The sequence below is a fragment of the Triturus cristatus genome, chromosome 2_1 (genome assembly GCF_964204655.1).
Source record: "Triturus cristatus chromosome 2_1, aTriCri1.1, whole genome shotgun sequence".
NCBI classification, from domain to species: Eukaryota; Metazoa; Chordata; class Amphibia; order Caudata; family Salamandridae; genus Triturus; species Triturus cristatus.
The window spans coordinates 960,589,663-960,612,851 of NC_140581.1; positions in this window are offsets into that span (position 1 = coordinate 960,589,663).

The window sequence follows — 23,189 nt, forward strand, 5'->3', positions numbered from 1 at the left end:
AAAGTAGTTGGCAGGATTCCTATCTTTTCCTGGCCAATGTGCAATGGTATAGTCATACTCTTGTTATCGTAGTCCACGCAAGGAGGCGTTTTGGTCTTTTTATTTCCAAATATAGTCAGTAAGGCTTGATGATCAGTTACTATCGTAAAAGGTTTTCCCTACAGGAATACATGGAAATGTTCACAAGCCCATACCACAGCTAAACTTTCTTTCTCAGGGTGTGAGTAAGCATGTTCTGTTTGGGACAAACTTCTATTTGCTTATACCACAATATGCCTTCAAGCATTTGGGTGTCCACTGTGCTGAGCTGTGCACGGATAGCACCTAACCCGACTGGGATAGCATCAACAACAATCTCTGTTTGAAGCTTCGGATTGAAATGTGCCATTTCAGTAGCATTCTCAAGGGCTTGTTTGATTTTCTTTAAACTTTTCTCACATTCATGTGACCAATTTAATTAAACATTCTTTCTCGTCAAGTCTCTCAATGGAGCACTTATAGTGGTAAAGTCTTTTTTTATTTTTTTTTATTTGCAATTTGAACACATCAATACAAAAAGAATCAGCATAAAAAACATATCAACCCAGCACAGAATACAGTACATAAGATTAGGGAGAGACTTATAAAGAGACTTATAAAAGCAGGTTTAAAATCTTATGACCCTAGCTCGGCTGACTACTGACAGTCTCCCTCCAGGTTAATATCGGGGCCCACAATCTATTTCCAAAATCCCGCATTTTTTTTTTACTTTTCCGCTCATACAGGCATCTCTTGATGTTATGAATGCTCAACAGTCTAGAGAGCCACATTTGAAAAGAAGGGGGCGATGTATCTTTCCAACCCGAGGCAATTAAAATCCGAAGCACCGCCACAGACATAAAAACCAACGATTCCTCAGCCTGTGCCAATTTCTGCTTATGATCACATCCCAATAACACCAGGGTTGGGGATAGATCGATCTTATGACCTAGCAGCCCCTCCCAGAACTTTCCGACTTCCCTCTGTAATGAGGACAATGAGCTGCAATTAAAGAACATATGCAACATATCAGCTTGCCCGACATTACATCTAGGGCATCTATCATCTACCCTGACCCCCCAAGCAAATAGTTTGGCGGGAGAATGATATAAATTAAATACGGTTTTGTAATGCTGGGCCCTCAAGTTTGTAGATCTGAATACTTTTCTGTTCAGAGTAAGGGCCAAATCAAGATCTACATCAGGGTCTCCCAATTTCAAAGCCAAAGCAGCCTCAGTTTTTTCCATATCATCTTGCAATTCTGCGATTAACTGCTTATAAACCCATTTTATCTTCCTACGTCCCACAATTAACAATTCGAATATGGGGACCTCCCCCATTGATGGGGGTTTTGGTCTCAATGCCTTTAATGACCGTATGACTTGACCATACAAAACCAGTGATTAACCGAGATACCAAACCTTTGTTGGAGGTCATCAAAACCAAGTGGTTCAGGGCCCCCCCATATATCCCCGAAGGTCCTAATGCCAAGATCCCTCCATACCTGCAAATTCCTATCAGCCCCCACATAAGGGAGTAGACTAGAGTTACACAGGTGGAGATAACGATTTACCTTTGGGATTTTGCAAAACTTAGAAATAGACCTCCAGACCCCAGACCCCTTCCAAGATCTTCAGGCGGGGCCTCTTATAATATCTGCGGTCGGCTTCAAGCAACAGCAACCCTATGGCCTCTTCCCCAATTAACAGCTCGAAAATAGAGGGTATGTCCTGAACTGCCAAATTAATAACACCAGGAGTAATCTTATGTTGAAACAGGATGGACATTTGTGTCAAAAGACAGGACCAATGATATAACCTCAAATTTGGTAGGTCCAACCCTCCCCTCTCCCTAGGAAGCAACATATGGTTTGTAGACCGCCTGATCCTGCCATACTGCCAAATAAATCTTATAAAAATAGAATCCAAGCTTTTAATTAGTTTATCCTCCAAAAATAGGGGTATGGCTCTAAACAAATAAAGAACTCTAGGAAATATTGACATTTGTAAAACATTTACCCTCCCAATCAGAGACAGATGAAACACATCTATCCTCTTCAGCTCCTTTTCGATGGATTTCAGAAGTGGGGGATAATTCTCGGCTATTATTTCCTCTACTGAGGCATTAATCTTAATCCTTAGATATGTTGCTGAATCCACATATCTCGTGTCGCTTTTGACTAAATTCCCGGTACAGATAATTTGGGTTTTGGATTCGTTTAGAAGATAACCCGACCGCTTGCCAAACTCCTCTGCTATTTCGATCAGGGCCATAAGCGCCTGCTGGGGATTGGTTGTAATAATTGCCAGATCATTGGCATAGGCCAAGATTTTACTAATATGGCCATTACATACCACTGGGCTAATCCTGGGGGACCCTATTTTTTTCTGGATAAGAGGGTCAATGTACAATGCGAAGAGGATAGGGGAGCAAGGGCAGCCTTGGCGGGTGCGTCTCTTAATGGCTATCTTCTCAGAGCTCTCTCCCATAACCACCACCCTCGCAACCGGATCTACATACATTGCTTTGAGAGCTCTGATAACTTTCTCCCCGAATCCTCTCCCAAGCAGCACACCCCATAGGAAATCCCATACGACCCTATCAAAGGCCTTTTCTGCGTCAAGCAGGATCATGGCCATCTCCCCTCCCCCTGCTACCTGGGCATCGAACAACGCTATTGCTCTTCTAATATGGTCCGTAGTGCTGCGGCCCGGAATAAACCCATGCTGCCAGGGGGAGACAAGGCCACCAATGATCCTGCCCAACCTCTTCGCCCAAATCTTTGAGTATAATTTAGTGTCCGCGTTGATTAGCGAGATTGGGTGATAGGAGCCTAATTTCTCACGGGGTTTCCCTTTCTTATGGAAGACTACAATGTTGGTTTCTCGCCAAGAGGCTGGAACCACTCCTGTAGATATTATTCCATTAAATAGATCCGCTAATAATGGTATAATCACTGGTTCTAAACATTTGTAGACCTCCAGAGGGATCCCATCCGGTCCAGCGGCCTTACCGGAAGCTAGCTCACGCAGAGCCTCAATTATCTCCCCCCCACTAATATCCTTATCCAGTTCATCCTTCTCCAAAATATTCAGACCGGGACCATTATCCACCACCTCGACCCCCTGATTGTCATCCCGCATTTCCTCATCAAACAGGCATTGGTAAAAGTTTTTAAAAGCCTGTATTATCTCATTTGTCTGCGTAAATTCCTCCCCATTTTCTTCAATCAAGGAAATAATATTCCTAGCTTTCCCCTGCCTTATTTGCAAAGCTAAAACTCTGCCAGCCTTCTCTCCCGTTTCATAATGCTTGGCCTTGGATGTTTGGTACTTTGGATGTGAAGCAAGATGGCGGCCTCGTAACGGAGGCCGATGCAGTCGGGCAGTGAGGGCAACGAGTTAAGCCCCTAGGAGGTTTTTTTTTGCAGACACGGTCCGACCCGATTTTGGCAAATATTGTTCAGGATCTACAGTTACGAGACCCCGCTATGCCGACGGCACTTACCGGGTGCCGGCTTTCTAGACAGGCTCTTCGTCTAGCGCTGGCCGCGTTCGCGGCTCTCTCGTCTGTCCACGGATTCCGTGAGCCCCGCGAGAAGGGGCGGAGCCAGGTTCAGAGGCAGCGGAGAGTGGCGCTGTGCAGCTTACGGCCAGGAAAGCTCGAAAGTGGCAGTCTTGGCGGTCTCAGCAGTCTCTGCAGGTGATCTTTGGTTTCGAGAACGCAGAGGGAGACCATTGCCCCCAAAGTGGCTGCTGGCTCCAAATCCACGCTTTACGGGAAAAAATCTCAGAAGGAGGAGATCGAGGCTGAGGGGGGTGAGATCCTGCGAGGACCCCAGATACCAGCAGGACAAACGAAAAGAAAGCAGCAGGGGGCAGGCAGGACCCGGCTCGCGGCAGCTTCAATCACGGATATCTTCCCTAAAGTAGGTAAGGAGAAGGAGAAGGGCCCTAAGGCTGTCGAGGTCGGTGCAAATTTACTGGCAGATACTCTTCCTGGTAACTCTTCTTTGACTTTTGAAGATCGTAATGACTCTGCCATCTCCACTGGTATATCTTCAGCTAACATCTCAAATCCGCCATCTGCCCCTCCAGATATGGAAGCTTTCCCAGGTGAGCCCTCCTTCCCCCTGCGGAGGTCACCACAACATCTTTAGATAGGGGGAAAGAATGCCGTGGTGCAAACAACGAGCCACAGAAAGCTGATCCGTTGCCTATTGGTATGACTACCGATAAGGAGAAAGTGCCGAGCGAATATTATTTCTCTGTCTCTGATGGGGCGGAATGGTCCGAGGAAGAAGAATGTAGCTCCTATTTAGGCTCAGAATCGGACTCTGAGGATGGTCTTCCGTTAACGTTGGTGCGGCCTCCGGTGGTCAAGGGCCAGTCTTTGAAAATTGGCCATTCTACCCGCGAACTGAGCTGGGATCACTCTCCTGACTTAGCCCTGCAGGGTGGACCTGCGGTGGGTAGTACTCATCGTTCACTCTTGGAGACTATACATCAGGAGATACTCGCCCATAGAGATGAAACTCGCCAGGATAATCGTAAGGCACAGGCCGCCATGAGGAAGATGCAGGGAGTAGTAAGGAAGCTCTCGAAAGTCTGTACTAATACGGCGGACAGAGTAACCAATCTGGAAGTGAGGGTGGTATCCACGGAGGCCGAGGTCGCCGCCGCTACTTGTAATGTCAACGCCCAAAGTTCCCAGGTTGTGGACCTACAGTGGAAAATGGAGGAGATGGAGAACAGGCTCCGCAGGAACAACCTGAGGGTCTTGGGGATTCCGGAGGGGTTGGAAGGGTCGGACATAAGGGCATTTATCATCAAGCTCTTTGAGCAAGCTTTCCCAGAGCTTTCAAGCTGGAATTGGTCTATAGAAATACACCGAGTCCACAGCACCCCCTTTAAGGCTCGGTCTAATGTTAAAGAAGGTGACAAACCCAGAGCAGTATTGATATTTTTTGGTAATTTTATATTGAGACAGACCATTGCAGAAAAGGCTAGACCGGATGCTAGGAGGAGCGGCGATGGGTTTTCCTTCTTTGTTCGTCCTGATTACTGCCACACGACTGTGGAGAGAAGATGGTGATTGAGGGAAAGGATTAAACCCTTTCAGGAGAAGAGGATCCAAGCCTATCTCATAAATCCGGCTCAGTTAAAAGTGATTAATGAAGGGAGGACTTTCTTTTTCTCGTCTGAAATTAAAGCGAAGGAGTATCTGGTCTCCCTGGGCAAGAAGGTCGATTAGTTACTGGACTGGAACTGGGTGGAAAATAATTATACATGTACTGGGGGTGGATGGGATCCGAGTCATTTTGTCTGGAGTATATAGTTAAAATTAAGCTAAGGGGCTATAAAGGGTATCAGCTATTGTGTTTTCTCAGTGTTTGTGCTCACATGCCCACTGCAGCTCCATCATATGCACAGATTAGGTCTGAGCACTTCACCAAGGAAGGGGTCGGGGGAGGCACAGCATAAGGGGGGGGCGTTCATTGGAAGGGAGGGTGATCGGGGTGGGGGGAAGGGAGGTAGGGGTTCGGGAGTTAAAAGGGGAAAAAATAAGGGGGAAAATTGCAGTTTGTTTCATCTTGTTTATTTTCTTAGTCAGATAATGGCTTTGGTGATACAGAAGCAGTTAAAGGAGCTGGTTTATTGTTATGTTCAAATAGTGCGTCAAGATGGCTTGCATTAGGGTTTGCTCAATTAATATAGGTGGGTTAAACGACTGGAGGAAACGTTTAAGGCTGGCCCACTTTGTTAAGAATAATAGAATCGATATTCTCTGTCTTCAGGAGAATCACCTCCCCTGGTCTAAAAGGAGCCTTATGTCTCTTAGTGGTTTTGAGTTGGCTGCTTGTTCTACCCAATCTTCAACAAACAGGGGAGTTGCGATTTTATAAAAAAAGAAATTGGGAGGGGTCAGGCGGACTAAGTCAGAAAGTTATGGTAGATGGGTTTTAGTGGAACTAGAAAGGGGCCTGACACTTTGTGTAGTGTATGGGTCAAAGGAAGATGATCCAGAGCTCTTTGACTTCCTAGAATTAGAGCTAGCTACCTGGCCAACCCCCATAATTATGTGTAGAGATTTGAATATCTCCTCTGACTGGAGTGGCTCTGTCGTGTATCAGGGTCGAAAACCAAGAGTTTTCAGGGCAATAAAAGCCCTTATCAATTCACACGGGTTGAAGGATGTATGGGGTACGCAAGAACCGTTAAAACCCGGTTATACTTATTTTTCAAATCCCTATCAGAAGTTCACTAAGTTGGACTATTTTTTTATTTCTTCTAATGAAATAAATAGAGTAGGAATAACGAAACTCCCCAAAAAAATTTCTGACCACAATCCCCTGATATTGTCTTATGAAATATCGGGACATGACAGGGTCGGGACCAGGTGGACTTTTGAGAGACGTTTATTGTCGGATATAAGATTCACCGGGCATATGTTGAAATGGGTAGATGAGTTTTTTGCTGCCAATAGGTATAGCTCTTCCAGGAATGGTGTTTGGGAGTCATAGAGATATAATTTCCGGAGGGGATAGTAGCAAGAGCCAGAGCGAATTGCTGAAAATTAGAGAAGAACTTCAGAAGATGATTCCTCAGAAGGCTTCGGGAGAGTACCAAATATAGTGGTAAAGTCTTGTATGCATCTGGAACAGTAACTGGCCATGCCAAGAAATGAACGCACTATGGAAACGTCTTGCAGGAGTCAGCATTTGACAACGCTTGTACTTTATCATGATCTGGTGTCATACCTCCATCAGAAAAGATGTGGCCAAAGAATTTTAGCTTTGTCTTATAGAACTCACAGTTGTCTGCATTCAACCTTTTTCAGCAAGTACATTTCATACATGCATTAGAGCTTTATCGTGTTCTTGATGTTTAGCTCCGAAAACCAATATGTCATCACTGCAACTGAACGCATTCATGACAGGCTGAATGATATGTTGAATGGATGACACATTAAAACATTGGACCTGATTTAGATCTCAGCAGATGAGATACTCCGTCACAACGGTAATGGATATCACGTCTGCCGAAATATAAATCCCATTGGTTAAAATGGGATTTACATTTCAGTGGAAGGGACATGAGTCTCCGTTGTGGCGGAGTATCCCCTCCACCGAGATCTATATCAGTCCCTTAGTCTTCTGTATCGAAACAGACCAACATGTGTAGAAAAGGTTGTAATATACCTGCAATCTTCTTCAAGTTCTAGCTGATGATAACCTTTGTATCAAGACGAGAGAAGACCTTTCCAACATTTTATCGCGTTATCATGTAAGCAATATGAAGACCGGTATGTTTATTCTCGTTCAATTGCCTTGTTAGCTTGATGTATGTCTACGCATGTGTGTACAGCTCCTTCCCTGTCCTTTTTGACACTACTACTATGGGAGAAACACATGGAGTTGGACCGGTGGAACACTCAATAATATCATGCTCAAGTAACAATTCAAGTTCTTTCTAGACAGCTTCTTGCAAATGAAAATAAATTTGTCTATGTCTTTGAGCAACAGGACAGATGTCCTCAATAATATGCAACTTCACTTTCATAATCTTAAGCTTTCCCAAACCATTAAATAACAAAGGGAACTGAATTACTATTTCATGGTGAGCACTGAAGTTGTAAATCACAGAAATCACTCCCAGCGACTGAAACTGAATATACAGGCACTGAATGCTGTGCTCGGAAGTACATGTATGAGTGCTTGTACCTTAGTTTTCTTGTGTTTCATTGTCGCTAGAAATAAACCTTTACTTTTTAAGGGCGTCAATGCAGTCCATGTGTTCATGGTTTTCGATGGCGTAACTTGTGGTAATGGAGATAATTTATTGCATCGATGCACCACTGTCGATAGTGAAAGGTATTGAGCCACCAATTACTTTCAGAGTCATTTTATGACATTTTTTAATGACTTTGGTGCTTTGGCATGTCGATTTTTATTTGACTGACATTTTTCTTCACAAGGGGCCAACCTAACATGCACACACTTTTAGGCAAACATCGACACTGCACAATCATTTCCTTCACTTTCACTTGACATTAATACAGAGAACCTATTTGTGAATAATTTAGACAACAATCAATGTCATTCAAACTGATGTCCACACTTGGACATGTGGGTGCACATCAAACGTTGCTTATGGAACATTACGGCAGCCATTTTGCTTTCAAGCCGCAACACATTTTTCTTGGCTTTGTAAACTGTGACAAAATTGTTCTCCTTCCCACAGCCTTGACAAATCTGTCCCATCTTAAACACAACTTTTTTTATGGGCAGACATCACCTTGTTTCCTTTAGGCTTTGGCTTCAGCTTATTTTCTTACACTCATGACTCCATGTCCGCAGCTTTTCTATTGGCAAACTCTTCAGCACTGGCAGCCATTAACACTCACTCCAGAATCGGAGTTTTTCTCAGCATTCGTCGTCTGAATGAATCCGACAAGCACCCATCAATAACTCTCAGACGCATAGCTTCTTTATCATTAAATTAATTTAACTTACAATGTCTGATGAGTGTGTCAAGTCTCTCCACAAATGTATCAATGGTTTCATCAGCTTTCTGTCATTCCTGGCTGAAGATGTATCTTTTGTATTCAAAATTTGGCATTGGATTAAACATGAGGTTCAACACTTCTTTAATCTGACGAAATGTGACTTCTTTAACGGTTTGTGGCATTCTCTTTATGAAATGTTTTACGCCATCACCAGCAAGATTTTTGAGATACTTGATAATCTTTCTGTTATCAGTCTCTTCAAATGCCTCAATGAAATCATCAAATGTCTCTATCCAAGCACGCCATCTTTTGCCAATATTTTGCCTTTTGGCAGTACCGAATGGTGGTGGTGGTTTCAAAAAAGTGGCAGCATTGTAGCCATTTCTGGCAGTGGCTGACATTGAGGGCGGAGCTCTCTCCAGGTCCCTTGCCTGCTCATCTTCAACCTGTTCATGTGAACCATCTTTAAGGCCTTGTGTTGTGCTGGCCTCAGGATCATCCTTTATGAGTTTTGGAAAAACTGCCTTATTGCCTCCATTGTCTCAGACTTCCACAGTTCTGCAGAATTATTCAATCGCTTCGGATTGTCACCAGCTTGATAAGCACCACTCCTGTGCTTTTCCTGGGCTCTAGCGTCTGGTGCTAAAGTAATACCGGCTCATTACTCAGGCTTTGGTGAGTAAAAAACTCTTATTTTTTGGCATCTCTTCTTGGAACTCTTTGTCTTCACCAATTTCTAATTGTAACATTATCTTGTGATTATCAATAGCTTCTCTTTGAAAATGTAGTTGTATATGCCTAGAGCATTCATGCTCCCGATTACATATAACTGTATATTGCGTAGCAGTGCGGTGTCTTTAAGTCTGAAGTGACCAGCTAGTTCTCGGTCATCGATACAAAGATTTCTTTGCAATGCTTTTGTAATTTTTTACTTCTTCGACTGCAACACACGTGGCATGCGGAAGCAGTTGGCTTGGACCATGGCAAACTCTCTGGGAGAGCACTATCCATCTTACTCTTTGTCATTAGTACCGCCCTCCCCAGCCTGGGTAGCCACAAAGGACCACACCATACATGGAGCTTAGTAATACACATCTTTATTCTTCTGCGAGTAACCGCAAACTGAACATTGTAAACCAGCCTTCAGTGCATTACAGTTCTACAAAGTCCATCTTTAACCAAAAGGGTTCCATTAGTTCACAAGACACTACAGTCACTATGCATCCAATCACAAGAGGAGAAGATGGAGAGGCTAGAGTACAATTAAAACAATACAGTCACAGAAAAGATGCAAAGAGTGGCAAGCACCCTTACAAGGCAGCCCAGCCATCATTTGTGCAAATCAACACACCCGCTTCACAAGAGTGTCCATAAACAGTGAACTAATGCAATAAAAACATCAAATGTGAATGAACCCTGACCTTGGCTAGATAGAATTGCCTACAGGCCCACAGCTGGGACAGTGGGCATCCCTTCCTTTCTGAAGATCTGGGTGGGCAGTGAAGCAAATAGCAAGACGTTCTAGAGTAGGAAAGAGCAGGGATATATAGGTCCTCAATATAGGTGCGGACAAGTAATAAGTAATAGAGTACAATATGGAAAACTGGGAAAGTATAATATAAGCATAAGAGAAGTAACTCTGTGATCCGTTTCACCTCTATATCGATACAACAATTGTGTGGACCCCATGAAAATTAAATCAAAAGCAAGTATGCTCGGAGGTTGTGCAATTTGGAAAAATTACTTGTATACTCATCTTCAATAAATGTATTGGAATTGTAATGGACATGTGACCAAATAAAAAGTCAACTTTATTAACAGAGACACAATGTTGAGTCCTGTGATGTCATCATGAGTCAAAAGGTCTGCAATGTGACTTTAGCTATCGATATGATTTCCATGTAATGTGACCAACATGAACTACCCTAAACTATGTGACTTGATTGACAACCATTTTGAGTGGTTAGTTGTGTTTTTCGTTTTACCTTCCCCTTTATCCTTTATTACAAGCTGTTCCTTGATTGTTACATAACTACCTAAAAATATATGTATGTTAAAAAATACTTGTTACGTGGTTTCCCCTGTCTTTTTGCTTCTGACCTCTGGTTTTTGATGTGTACTGAACTTTGTTTTTGCTGGTCTTAGGACTCTGGGCACTTTACCCCTGCTGATCACTGCTATAGTGCAAGTGCTCTATGTCTAAAGTACAATGGTTATTGGTTTCTCCATGAATGGCATATTTGATTTATTAGTAAGTCACTAGTACAGTGCACCATGTGTGCCCAGGGCTTGTAAATCAAATCTTCTAGTGGGCCTGCAGCACTGATTGTAGCTCTTCAAACATGTCCCAGGCCTGCCACTGCAGAGCCTGTGTGTGCAGTTTTAAACTGCCATGTCGACCTGGCAAAATGATACAAACGGTTCTGTCGGGTAAACAATATTACTTCTAGCAAAAAACCTTCATTGGTTTGTTTGTACGAAGATTAATCAGGACTAACACACATACAGACCATAAATAGTATTCAAAACAGCTTTATGAATTGCATCATTCATGAATAACTACTTACAATGGCTGTCAAAAAATAATCGTGAAACATACTTGTGACAAAGTGACATATAGTGCTCAGTGCTGTGGTGAAAGGTGCGTAATATATACAGTGTGACTTATGGAGGTATTGATAATTTACAAAGGCCAGAAAAGCAAATATTTGAAACAGTCTGCAGACGGATTGAATAAGTCTTTATGCAGAGTCTTTTCAACTGATCCTTGAAAGAATGTCGACGTTTCAACCCAAGGTAGCGTTACTAGCTAGTCAATATGGGTCTTCATCAGGACAGGGAGTGACAGCCAAAAAGGAGCCCAACGTAGCTCCTGGGGCGGGGTAGACAGATGAGCAAGCAGGAGCAACTGTCTCCTGTAAGGCGTAGCTAGGAGTCCGGTAATGGGATATATTCTCTCTCCAAATTTGTTCAAAAGGAGGAAATTCATGGAGTTGGGTAACCTCTATGTCGTATTGTCAAAGTGATCCCCCTGAAGTTCCGCACAAGGGAATGAATCTCCTCCAAGGCGGCAAGGGGGCATGGGCAGCAAAAGTCTAATGTCCTCAGAACGAGCGAATCACACTGAGGTCCTTAAATATCGGCCCGGCAGGGAGCAACTACTTCATGTCTGAGCGAGCGCAGGCAAGCAAATCAGATTCTTCAAGAGACAGGACGCTTGCCTGCGCTCGCTCAGACATGAAGTAGTTGCTCCCTGCCAGGCCGATATTTAAGGACCTCAGTGTGATTCGCTCGTTCTGAGGACATTAGACTTTTGCTGCCCATGCCCCCTTGCCGCCTTGGAAGAGATTCATTCCCTTGTGCAGAACTTCAGGGGGATCACTTTGACAATACGACATAGAGGTTACCCAACTCCATGAATTTCCTCCTTTTGAAGAAATTTGGAGAGAGAATATATCCTATTACCGGACTCCTAGCTACGCCTTACAGGAGACAGTTGCTCCTGCTTGCTCATCTGTCTACCCCGCCCCAGGAGCTACGTTGGGCTCCTTTTTGGCTGTCACTCCCTGTCCTGATGAAGACCCGTATTGACTAGCTAGTAACGCTACCTTGGGTTGAAACGTCGACATTCTTTCAAGGATCAGTTGAAAAGACTCTGCATAAAGACTTATTCAATCCGTCTGCAGACTGTTTCAAATATTTGCTTTTCTGGCCTTTGTAAATTATCAATACCTCCATAAGTCACACTGTATATATTACGCACCTTTCACCACAGCACTGAGCACTATATGTCACTTTGTCACAAGTATGTTTCACGATTATTTTTGACAGCCATTGTAAGTAGTTATTCATGAATGATGCAATTCATAAAGCTGTTTTGAATACTATTTATGGTCTGTATGTGTGTTAGTCCTGATTAATCTTCGTACAAACAAACCAATGAAGGTTTTTTGCTAGAAGTAATATTGTTTACCCGACAGAACCGTTTGTATCATTTTGATAAACTGCCCAGGTTCTGAGGGATACTGGGTTACCCCATTGTGATAATAACATGTCGACCTGGCAAGCGCACCCACTTGCCAGGTCCAAAAGTCCCCTTTTATTACATGTAATGCACCCCTAAGGTTGGCCATAGGCAGCCCCAAGGGCAGGGTGCAGTTTATTTAAAAGGTAGGACATGTATGTTATGTTTCACATGTACTCGTAGTGAAAAATTGACAGCAAGGTCTATCTTTTCCATAGGTTAGCATTGGAGTTGCCTTGCAACACTTTACAAGTGTAACTTCCAATTGGTAACAGATAGACAATTGGAGCTTGGTGTCTCTGGACTCACAATTTAAAAACACAACTTGTTGTGAAGTTGGTTTTTAAATTGCAGGTCTGAAAATGCCACTTTTATAAAGCTGTCATTTTCTTATCTAACCATTCTGTGCCTCTGCCTGTCCATAGAAAACACTTCTGGGTTGGATGACAGGTTGGCTTTGTGAATTTCATCTACACAGTCAGAAACAAAGAGAGCTGAGGTGTGCCCTGCATATCCTAATGTCCCATCATCAGGCTGATGGGTCTTTGTGAGTTAGAGTGGTGGGAGAAGTTGACACTGACATCTGAATGGTGCTATGCCTGTAACCATACAAAGCTGTCTCTACATCCCTGTACTGTGTCTGGAGCCAGGGCCAGGAAGGGCTGGGTCTCGTTCACTACAAAGACCTTCCTTTGAAGTCTCCCTAGTTTAAAGGTCAAATTGGGTATAAGTACTGGACCTCTGACACCATATACTCAGAACATTTCTGGATTGAGGACGTTCTGCCATGAAGAAGAGCTGTGCTGCTGACAGGAGGGACTGCCATTCTACTGCTTGCTTTGTTGTAATGGCCTGCTGCTGCTGCTTCTGTCCTGGAAGTGAGAGGACTGGCCTTTGCGCTCTACATCCTGCTTTCAAAGTTTTCCAAGGGCTTGAGTTGAGCTTGCCTCCTTTTGGAAGTCTCAGGGCCATCAAAGACTTCCCCTGCAGCACCTGGGCTTTTCTGCTGAGAGCCCTACTCCAATTCCTGGGCCTTTGGTATTGAGTATGCTGTGCTAAACAAGAAGAAACCAGTACATCAACTTCAAGTGTGAGTTCGAAGCTGGCGCCGCTCTTCGACACTGTGCTGGTGTGTGCACTGGAACTGTGGTCCCCACTCAAAGCAACGACCGCGACTTGCAATGCAGGCCATGATGCTGCCCAAGCAACTCTTAATATCAGCCACATCATTAATCTTGAGCACCACATTACTTGAGTCCATGACACCTGACTCCGGCTCCGCCACAACACATGTGGCCCCGTAGTGTGTATTGGACAACGCTTCATCGACGCCGCATGGCTTGACTCTGGACGCTTCATCGACACCGCACCACCAGCACAACCAACGCATCACCACAAATACCACATTTCCTCCCCTGTGCCTTGCAACATTCCAGGCGTCAACAGCTCAACGACTTTGCACCACCTCCAGGAACCAATGCCTCACTTGCTTCAATGACACCTCACCTGCATTGTGCAACACACCGTCCTGAGCACTGACGTGCCAATGACCTGCACCGGTAATGAGGAGCCGGAGCTGCCCCGGCCTCAGTGATGCCTCACGTTCCCGGCACCTCGCAACATCTTTGTTTTGTCATCATTTCGAAGGTACTGTAACCTGGACCTGCACAACTCCGTTGCTGGCCTGCGTTCCATCACAGTTGGCCCCGAACTTTGAGATTCAGCTTCGTCAAGCACGCTTTTATAGCCCCAGATGTTATGTTATGTTATGTTATCTGGGGTTTTGTTAAGCGCTCAGCTACTCAGGCAGAGTGTCCCGGCGCTATCAGACCCATAACCGTAGAGCTCCAGCAGGGGAGAAGAGACTTATTGGCCAAACAGCCATGTTTTGAGCTTCTTTCTGAAGGCCATCAAGCTCTCACTCTTTCTTAAGGACTGTGGGAGGGCATTCCAGGCCCGGGGCGCAAGATATTTAAAAGACCGCCCCCCAATCCGGGCACGCCTAATTACCGGGACCGTGATGAGAGACAGTGACGCAGAACGCAGGGCTCTGGCAGGCAGATGAAAACCGATCCTCTTCCTCAAATAGAGGGGACCAGTGCCATAAAGGGCCTTAAATGCCATAGTGAGCACCTTGAATTCAATGCGCCTCTGAATTGGCAGCCAGTGAAGAGACTGCAACAGTCCCGTAGCATGGGAACGGTGGCTGAGGCCAAAGATTGCCCGAGCGGCCGAGTTCTGCACTACCTGTAGGCGTGAGAGAAGGAGCTTCGGAAGACCCAGATAAAGGACATTGGCATAGTCCAACCTAGATCCTATCATGGCCTGCACCGTAATGTTCCTATGGGCAATGGATAGGAAAGGAAGAAATTTTCTAAGCATTTTTAGAATCCCAAAGCATTGACCAACCAGGCTCATAATCTGTGGTTTAAAAGTAAGACAGTTGTCCATCTTAACACCGAGATTTTTAGCCACCGAGGCAACAGCGGAAGGGGGAAACATATCCGCCGGCCACCAGGACATCCAACAGGGATCAGAAGGACAACCGAAAAAAAGAACCTCGGATTTATCCGAGTTGCATTTAAGCTGGTTGCATTGGAACCAGGTAAAAACCTGCACCCACACAGCTTTTAATACGATCTCCGTGGAAGTCCATATCTTTTCCACATGTGAAAAGAAGCTGGGTGTCATCAGCATATGAGACAATCTGGGCGCCGAACGACTCAACCAGCGCCGCCAAAGGGGACATATAGATATTAAAGAGAGTTGGGCTTAATATTGACCCTTGAGGAACTCCCACTTCCAGAGGCGGCACTGCCGCTGAGTACGGAGGGGCTCAGACTGTCTGTTGGCGGTTGGCCAGAAAGGACTTGAACCATTTGAACACCGTTCCTCCAACACCAATCTCCGCAAATCTCGCCAATAGGCGATCGTGTGGAACGGTGTCAAACGCCGCCGAGAGGTCAAGCAGCACCAGCAGTGCCTTCCCCCCGGAGTCCTGAACTTCCTTAATGGCCTCAGCCACCTCCAACAAAGCCGTTTCCGTGCTCATATGCGCACGGAAACCGGATTGGGTATAGTGCAAGACACTGTGGGACTCAACAAAATGTGAGAGAACGGACTGAACATGCTTTTCTGCCACTTTAGCCAGGGCAGGGAGCAAAGAGATAGGTCGGTAATTAGCATGAATGGCATGGTCCAGGGAAGGCTTCTTCAGAAGAGGAATGACCATCGCCTGTTTCCAGGCAGGCGGCACTATCCCTGTTTCCAATGAGCAGTTTAAAATTGGGTTGACCATAGGGTTAATAGCATGAGCCACTTTAGCTAGAAATTTAGCGGGACAGGGGTCCAGGGGAGAGCCGGATCTCAATTTAGAGAGAAATTCCAGTGAGACTTGAGGCTCAATAGGTGGAAAACTCACCAAACTGGGCATTCCCGGGTCAGACACAACGGACTGGGTTTCAGAACAGGACACTCCCCCCAGCGCAAAAGATGGAAAAGTTGCCTGAATGCTTTTGATTTTATTGGCAAAAAAGCTGGCTAATTGCAGAACCCAAGGTTCCGAAAAAGAGCACTTAGGAGTGAAGGAGGCTGGTGATGTGAATTCTTTCACAATCAAGAAGATTTCTTTGCTGGTGTTGGTGGCCTCCTCAATCCTTTGAGCAAAGTAGACTTTTTTGGCCAGATAAATTTCCTTATGATAGGCCTTGGTGCAACACCTCCCTCAAAGGATCCAGATAGTTTGCTCGCCATGCTCTTTCGGCTTTCTTACAGAGCCTTCTGCAGGTATTAAGCACAGGCGTGAATCAAGGGGCAGACGCTCGCGAGGATTTCTTATAAGACCGCCTAGACGGGGCCAAATCCTCCAAACACTGCATGAGCCATGCTTGAAAGCGGGCTAGGTCCACTTCTAAGTCACCCGTAAGGGAGCAGGGGTGAGTTAACCAATACTGATCAATCATTTCCGGTGTTACTCGATGGAAAGCACGCGACATCCGGGGTTGACACCCGTCACCTCTAATAGTCACAGTGATTTAAGACTGGATATTAAAAGTCACCAGTAGGTGGTCGGACCATAACACAGGAAGGGGGGGCGCAACTGTAACAGAAGAGGTAGAGAAAATCTGATCCAATGTATGCCCTTTGTTGTGAGTGGGCGACACTACGTAAGGTGATAGGCCCAGAGGAGTGGTAATATCTAAAATTTTAATAGTATCTGCAGCATCCGCATTATCAAAGTGAACGTTGAAATCGTCCAGAAGAATGAAGTGCTTAAATTGGACACTCATTACCGAGATCACTGCGTCCAACTCCTCGTTAAATGATCCAATAGGACCTGGGGGTCTGTAAACCAACAAACCCGCGCAAGATTGAGCGGGTGAAAGTGTGAGACAAAAACCCAACGCTTCAACCCCAAGAATGTCTTCAGTGGGTATGATGGAACACTCAAAGCATCTGTCTATCACCAGTGCCACTCCCCCTCCTTTGCCTTTGCGCCGGTCTTTCCTTAGCATAAAGTAATTAGAGGGCAGGGCATTTGCTACATCTGGGCCTGATGCTTCGCCAAGCCAAGTTTCCGTCAGGAAAAGGCAGGCGGGATTAAAGTCAGAGAGAAACTTAAACAGATCCTGAGCATGTTTGCTCGCAGGCGAGTGTTCAAAAGGGCGCAGCTGAAAAAACGTTCAGCTGAACTCCGCACCGTTGTTGAGATTACATGATGGCCAGGCTTTGCGAGGTCTGTCTCCGCCCTCCCATCCTTCAATGACCACCCACAGCCAGTGCAAGAATATTTACCCCGAAAGGAGAGGTCATGGATACTGCAGCCTCTATTTATACGCGGTCTTAAAGCTAATAGCTGTAAGGCGGTGTAATCTTTGATTCCCCCGTGGCACAGTGTCTCTGGGTCCCCAACCCGCCCACATCCGTCCGCATCCGGGACGCTGAAGGGCACAGACGGGCTTTCCTTAGGCGCTCCTTTGGCGCGGGAAAGGCGCATCCGCTGTACGCGTCCGCTGGCGGAGCCATCTCCGTCTTACTTTATACTTCCCGCCCGTGAGGCAGCAAGCCTAGTCCGCCGACTAGCAAGCCTGCCTCACCAAAGATGGCCACCGTACCAGTGCGTCTGTCCCGCTGCTCGAATCGGCAGAGAGAGGGTCGCCCGGAAAGCACAGCAGGAGGAGGGCAGGGGAAGAGCGGCATGGCCCCAAGAGCAGCAGCAAACTACACCACTGCCCCAAAAGGTAAGAGCCGAGTCCCCCACACCAGAGAAAGAGAGAATGCAGCAAGAAATCTCCCGGCTTTTCGCCTCAGGAGAGAAAGGCAGTGAGCAGTTCCCCGCAGTCACACAATACACAATACACAAAACACAATACAGAATAAGTTTAAAATATGGAGCTATTTTTTTCTAAGCACTATAACTGCATTTAATCTTTGAGAATTCGTATTTTGAATTGTGTATGTTGGATTGTTGTCGTATTGTCTCGTTTCATTCAGATCAATATTGCCTATTTTTCTAAACTGGTGTGGAGTACTTTTGTGGTGTTTTCACTGTGTTACTGTGTGTGTGTGTGTGCACAAATACTTTACACTTTGCCTCTGGGGATACGCCTGACTGCTCTGCGCCAAGCTACCAAGGGGGTGAGCAGGGGTTATACTTAGTGTGTAACTTACTTACCCTGACTGGAGTGAGGGTCCCTACTTGGATAGGGTGCATACCACCGCCAACTAGAAACCCCATTTCTAACAATACTTATGACATAGACCACCACTGAGTCACTGCAAAAATCAATTTCAGGCATCTGTCTGTGTTCTTACGCCACTTCATAACCAATTTACTTCATGGATGAAGGCTACTTTGAGAGATGGAGTCATTCTGTCTAAACACACTGGGCTAAAAATGTTTATGGAAATTGTATCTTTCATTTCCAAATAAAGCAGGAACAGCAAGAATAATTCTCCTTGAAATGCTTTTTCAATGTGGCAAATACTTTTATGTGCAAAAGCAAAAACAATGAATACTGTGTGTTGAGATAATGCTGCTGGACCAGATTTTCAGGACTTGGAGGACTCAGGCGTACTGAGCAATCATTTTCACAAACGTTGCCTTTTATCCCTGGAACGGAAGGTTCTCGACCTAAGGGCATTGTACTAGTGTGCCACCCACTGAATTGCCAAGAGCCTACTTTATTGCTTTAATGAAACTGATTAGTCAAGGCTTGCTCTTGTGGGAGATGCAGGATTATAAAATCAGACGCAATCAATATGTAACAGCACAGATTCCTTTAATTGTCCAGCCACTTCCACTCCCTTTCAAAATAAATTAAATGTTTATTTATTTACTTAAAGTTTCTATAGTCACGTAAAAATGCAATAGCTCATAGCTAAATGCCTTAAACAAAAGTTAGCAACTCGCCCTTTCTTCCACAGAAGTAGCAGAAATGCTTAAACTAGATCAGTGCACACGAAAACAGATTATGCACTGTAAGTCAGTCATTTTGAGTAATTCAGTATGGTTCTGCGGACGTATCTGGTTAACTATTACTTGCTTTTGGTGGCCAGCATTTCCACCAGTGCTGCGGTAGATCATTCGAATGGGCCTGTTGTCCTGTTTGGTGCCAGGCCCTCAATGTTGGTGAGCCAGATGTGTGAATGGGGTGGTAGCAGTTTCCTTGCTGGAGCCACTAGACACTGGAATCTGCTGCCTCTCCACATTAGATCCACATCGTCGCTACAGGTTTCAGGAAAGTTCCTAAAACCTGGCTTTTTAATTGTTAACTTTCTTGTCCTAAACAGTCTCCCATTTACTCTGAGTAGCTATCGGCACCAAGCCACCTCGGGTTTACGCCGCACTAAATAAATTCTTTTAACATAACAATTCTGCGTCCAAGTAGGTAATGTCCAGAGATGATACAGTCATCGGTGAGAATGACCCCAAACATAGGGAATGCTCATGCCTATAATCAAAGTGTCATGGTTATATGCCAGCAGAGCCTGTGAGGGGACAAAGGCTATAGGTGTAGTGCCAGATGATACAAAAGGGCCCACAAAGTTACTGTGACATCATGATCCATGGATTGAGTCCACCTCAGGCACCACAAGGTGGTTGCCCTTATATTTTCTTCAACTGGTTCTTCGTTCTGCAACAGTGGCAAATAACAAAGGGGTCAGATATCTCTGGCAAGCAACACACTGCATATTGATAGATCTTCTGAAAGCTATGCAGTGTCAGTAGCACTCTGATATCAGGCATTTCTTGGGAGGAATTTAGGCAGTTTCTATGTGAGCTCACAGTCTACTCTTTGTCTTCTAGCCCCTGTAACAACAGGCTTTCTTCCTCAGTCCTACAGCTATCCCTAGCTCTTAAATGAGGGCCGCCACATAGAAGTCTGACTTTGTTCATTTTTCTATCACCAGGAATGGTGGGCAGAACTTTGCTCAAGTCAAAGTTTGAACTTATGACCCAAAGAGTCAGGTTAAGTTTAAAAGCCATGGTAGTTAATGACAGGCCAAGAACGCCACTAATATCTTGCACTATATTTGAAAATGGGGAGGGAGCCAGTGAAATTGAAATGCATCTGATTATGTGTACATTTCAGTTCCAGTGTAAACCATTTGCACTTTCTCAGAGTCGAAAGTGAAAGCAAACACTCCCGAACTAGCCTTAACTGCAGTTCCTTGGCTAAATATAATATTGAGGAATTTAATCTTATTACTGAATATAATCAGGATGCCCTCATCCTTACGGAGACTTGGCTCACTGAGTTTCTATGCCTGATGTTGTTCTTAAGTAACATTTCACTTGTGTTATAGAAAACGTGATATTCCTGACTGGGGAGAGACACTTTTTTTCGATTTAAATATTTCAAGATTTCACCTTTGCGGGATTCCTGTTCTACCAGCCGCCGAGTTCAGCTGTGAAATGGAGATCCTTATTTGCAAAGGTCATTCCTTCATACGTTCTTAGATTTTAGAATTTTAATATGCTTGGGGATCTCAATATTTAACTTGAAGACCTTACCAGCACTACAAATTCCCATTTATTGGATGATTTTAAAGTGTTTGGTCTAGTCCAACTGCTAAACAGCTCTACGTACTGAGCGGGTCATACTCTTGACCCTATCTTTCCCAATATGTCCCTGCTTGAGGTCAGACCACCTATTCCGCTGCCCTGGACAGATCACCAAGTGCCAGATGTAGGTAAAATCAAATTTGCGAATCCTTAGTAGTGAATTTTACCGATTCGCTATTAAGGACTCGCAAAATTGAATGTAGCTAGAAATCGCTAAAATATTAGCGATTCCTTAACATTCCTTAATAACGAATCGCAAATTGAGATTAGCTAATAAGGAATACCTACCCATTCATTCCTATGGGCTAGGAGGCCCATAGGAATGAATGGGAAGATATTCACTATTAGCGATTCGCTATTAAAGAATGGCAAATAGCAGGCGCTATTTCAAGGGTGCCAGGGTGTCAAAAGGACACCCTGTTGCAACCCTGAAATGTGCATGTGTGCACATGTAGCGCACATACATGCCCTAACAGCATGAATGTGTGCCACATGGCACTTTAAAGAAAGCAAAAAAGTGCTTTTTAAAGGAAATCGCTAATTACCACCAACTTGAAGTTGGTGGTAATTAGCGATTCCTTAAGGCTAAAGTGCACTTACTTTTGTGCTACTTACATTGCATTTAAGGAATCGCAATTTCCGATTCCTTAAATGCAAGAGCAAAATAAGGAATCGCAATTTTGCGATTCCTTATTTTGCTAGTAGGTTTAAACTCACCTACATTGCTCGCAGCCAAATAGCGATCGCAAATGCTGGAATTCTGCTAATTTCAGCGTTACCGATCGCTATTTGGCCACCTAAATCTGGCCCCAAGTGGTTTATGCAGTAATATCGGTTAAGTCCACAGCTACTCCTTTTAAGACTACGGACTCTTTAAAGCGAGGCTGATCAAACCTGGACTCCTTTGCATTTAATTATCTCCTTTACAACATTACTCGGAATATGGAGAGCTCAATTGACAAGAGGGTTCTGCAAATTCATAGGTGGGTGGAGTCTACGTTAAGTGCTCTTCTTCCTAAGACCATACTTAACAAGAGCAGGATTCGCCTACCTGGGCCATGGTTTTCAAATCAGTTCCTTGCCCTAAAGAAAAACTGTAAACACCTAGATAGAGCACGTTTGGCATTAACACTGATGATGAGTTAAAGTACCAGGAAGCCCTGAAAATGTTTCACAGAGCCTGTTGTCAAGCTTGTGCTACTTGCTTCAATGCTAAAATTAAACGTGAGAAGAATTCTGCCAGTGAGCAGTTACAGATAGTTAAATCCCTATCATATCATACTTGTATGGTTCCACCTGTGTTTTTATCCTTAGACAGCTGTAATGAATAACCTGGCTTTTTTTTATAACATAGCAGATATTTATGCTTTTTTCAATGTCCCTGCGAAGATGAGGTTGTCCTCTGTGGGTGTGGAATTAAGAGTTTAAGCTACTATCTTAAAGACTTTCAATCTAAACGATCTACATAGTTTTGAGCTTATATTGAATTCCATCATGTCGGGATCATCTTCTGACCCTAATAAAATATGGCCATGAAGTTCTCTCCCCTTTGTAGATTGAGCTTCTTAGTACGTCCATGCTTCAAGCCCTGGTTCCTACTTCTTGGAAGCATGACATTGTTGTCCCACTTCTGAAAAAATCCACTCTTGATGCGTCAAAGTCAGAAAAATATCATCTGATTTCACTTATTCCAGCTTTGACTAAATTAAAAACACATTAACTCTTAGGTATTTTTCTCATCTGGAGCTCAATAATTTTCTCCTCAGTTCCCAGTTCGACTTCTGATCCGGTCACAGTATTGAGTCAGATTTGTTGGGGTCACTGAACATCTTTGAGTCATTTTTGATACAGGTGACATTGCGGCACTTGTACTCCTGGATTTAAGTGAAGCCTTTGACATTGTGTCTCATTCCATTCGGCTCAGCCGTGCGGCTGAATGTGGTTCAAGGGGATTAGCCCTTCAATGTTTTTGTGCATTACTGCAGCATTGTACTTTTCAGGTGACCTCCAATTACTTCTCCTCCTCTGTTCGCCACATGCCATTTGGGGTCCCTCATGGCCTCCCTGAGTCCTATGCTTTTCAATATGTATATTCATCTATTTGCATATATAGCAGAAAAGGTCTGCATCACCTTGTTTTCTAAGGCTGATGACACCCAAATCATTTTTTCTTCATCCTCAACTGAGGGTCATAGTGGTCCTGTGTTTAGGCCCTGTTTATCGTCGAAAATACATTCCTAGGCAAAATACAATTAATCACACATAACAACCTAACATGGATAGGGTTATAAGTAACATTCCACAAAAAGAAGCATTAGAGGCAACTGAATCGTTTATAAATGAATTTGAAATCCCCTGTTCAAAACCATTTTTAATTGAGTGCTTGAATATAGTTTTACCTAAAAATATTTTCGAGTTTGGTCAGAATTTATTTTGCTAAATTAGTAAGTATGGGAGCTTCAATAGCACCATCTGTAGCGAATATTTATATGGCCCTTTTCGAGATGAAATACATCTATAATGAAATTGCTTCATTTTTTAAATCTGTTTCCCATTGGTCCAGATATATAG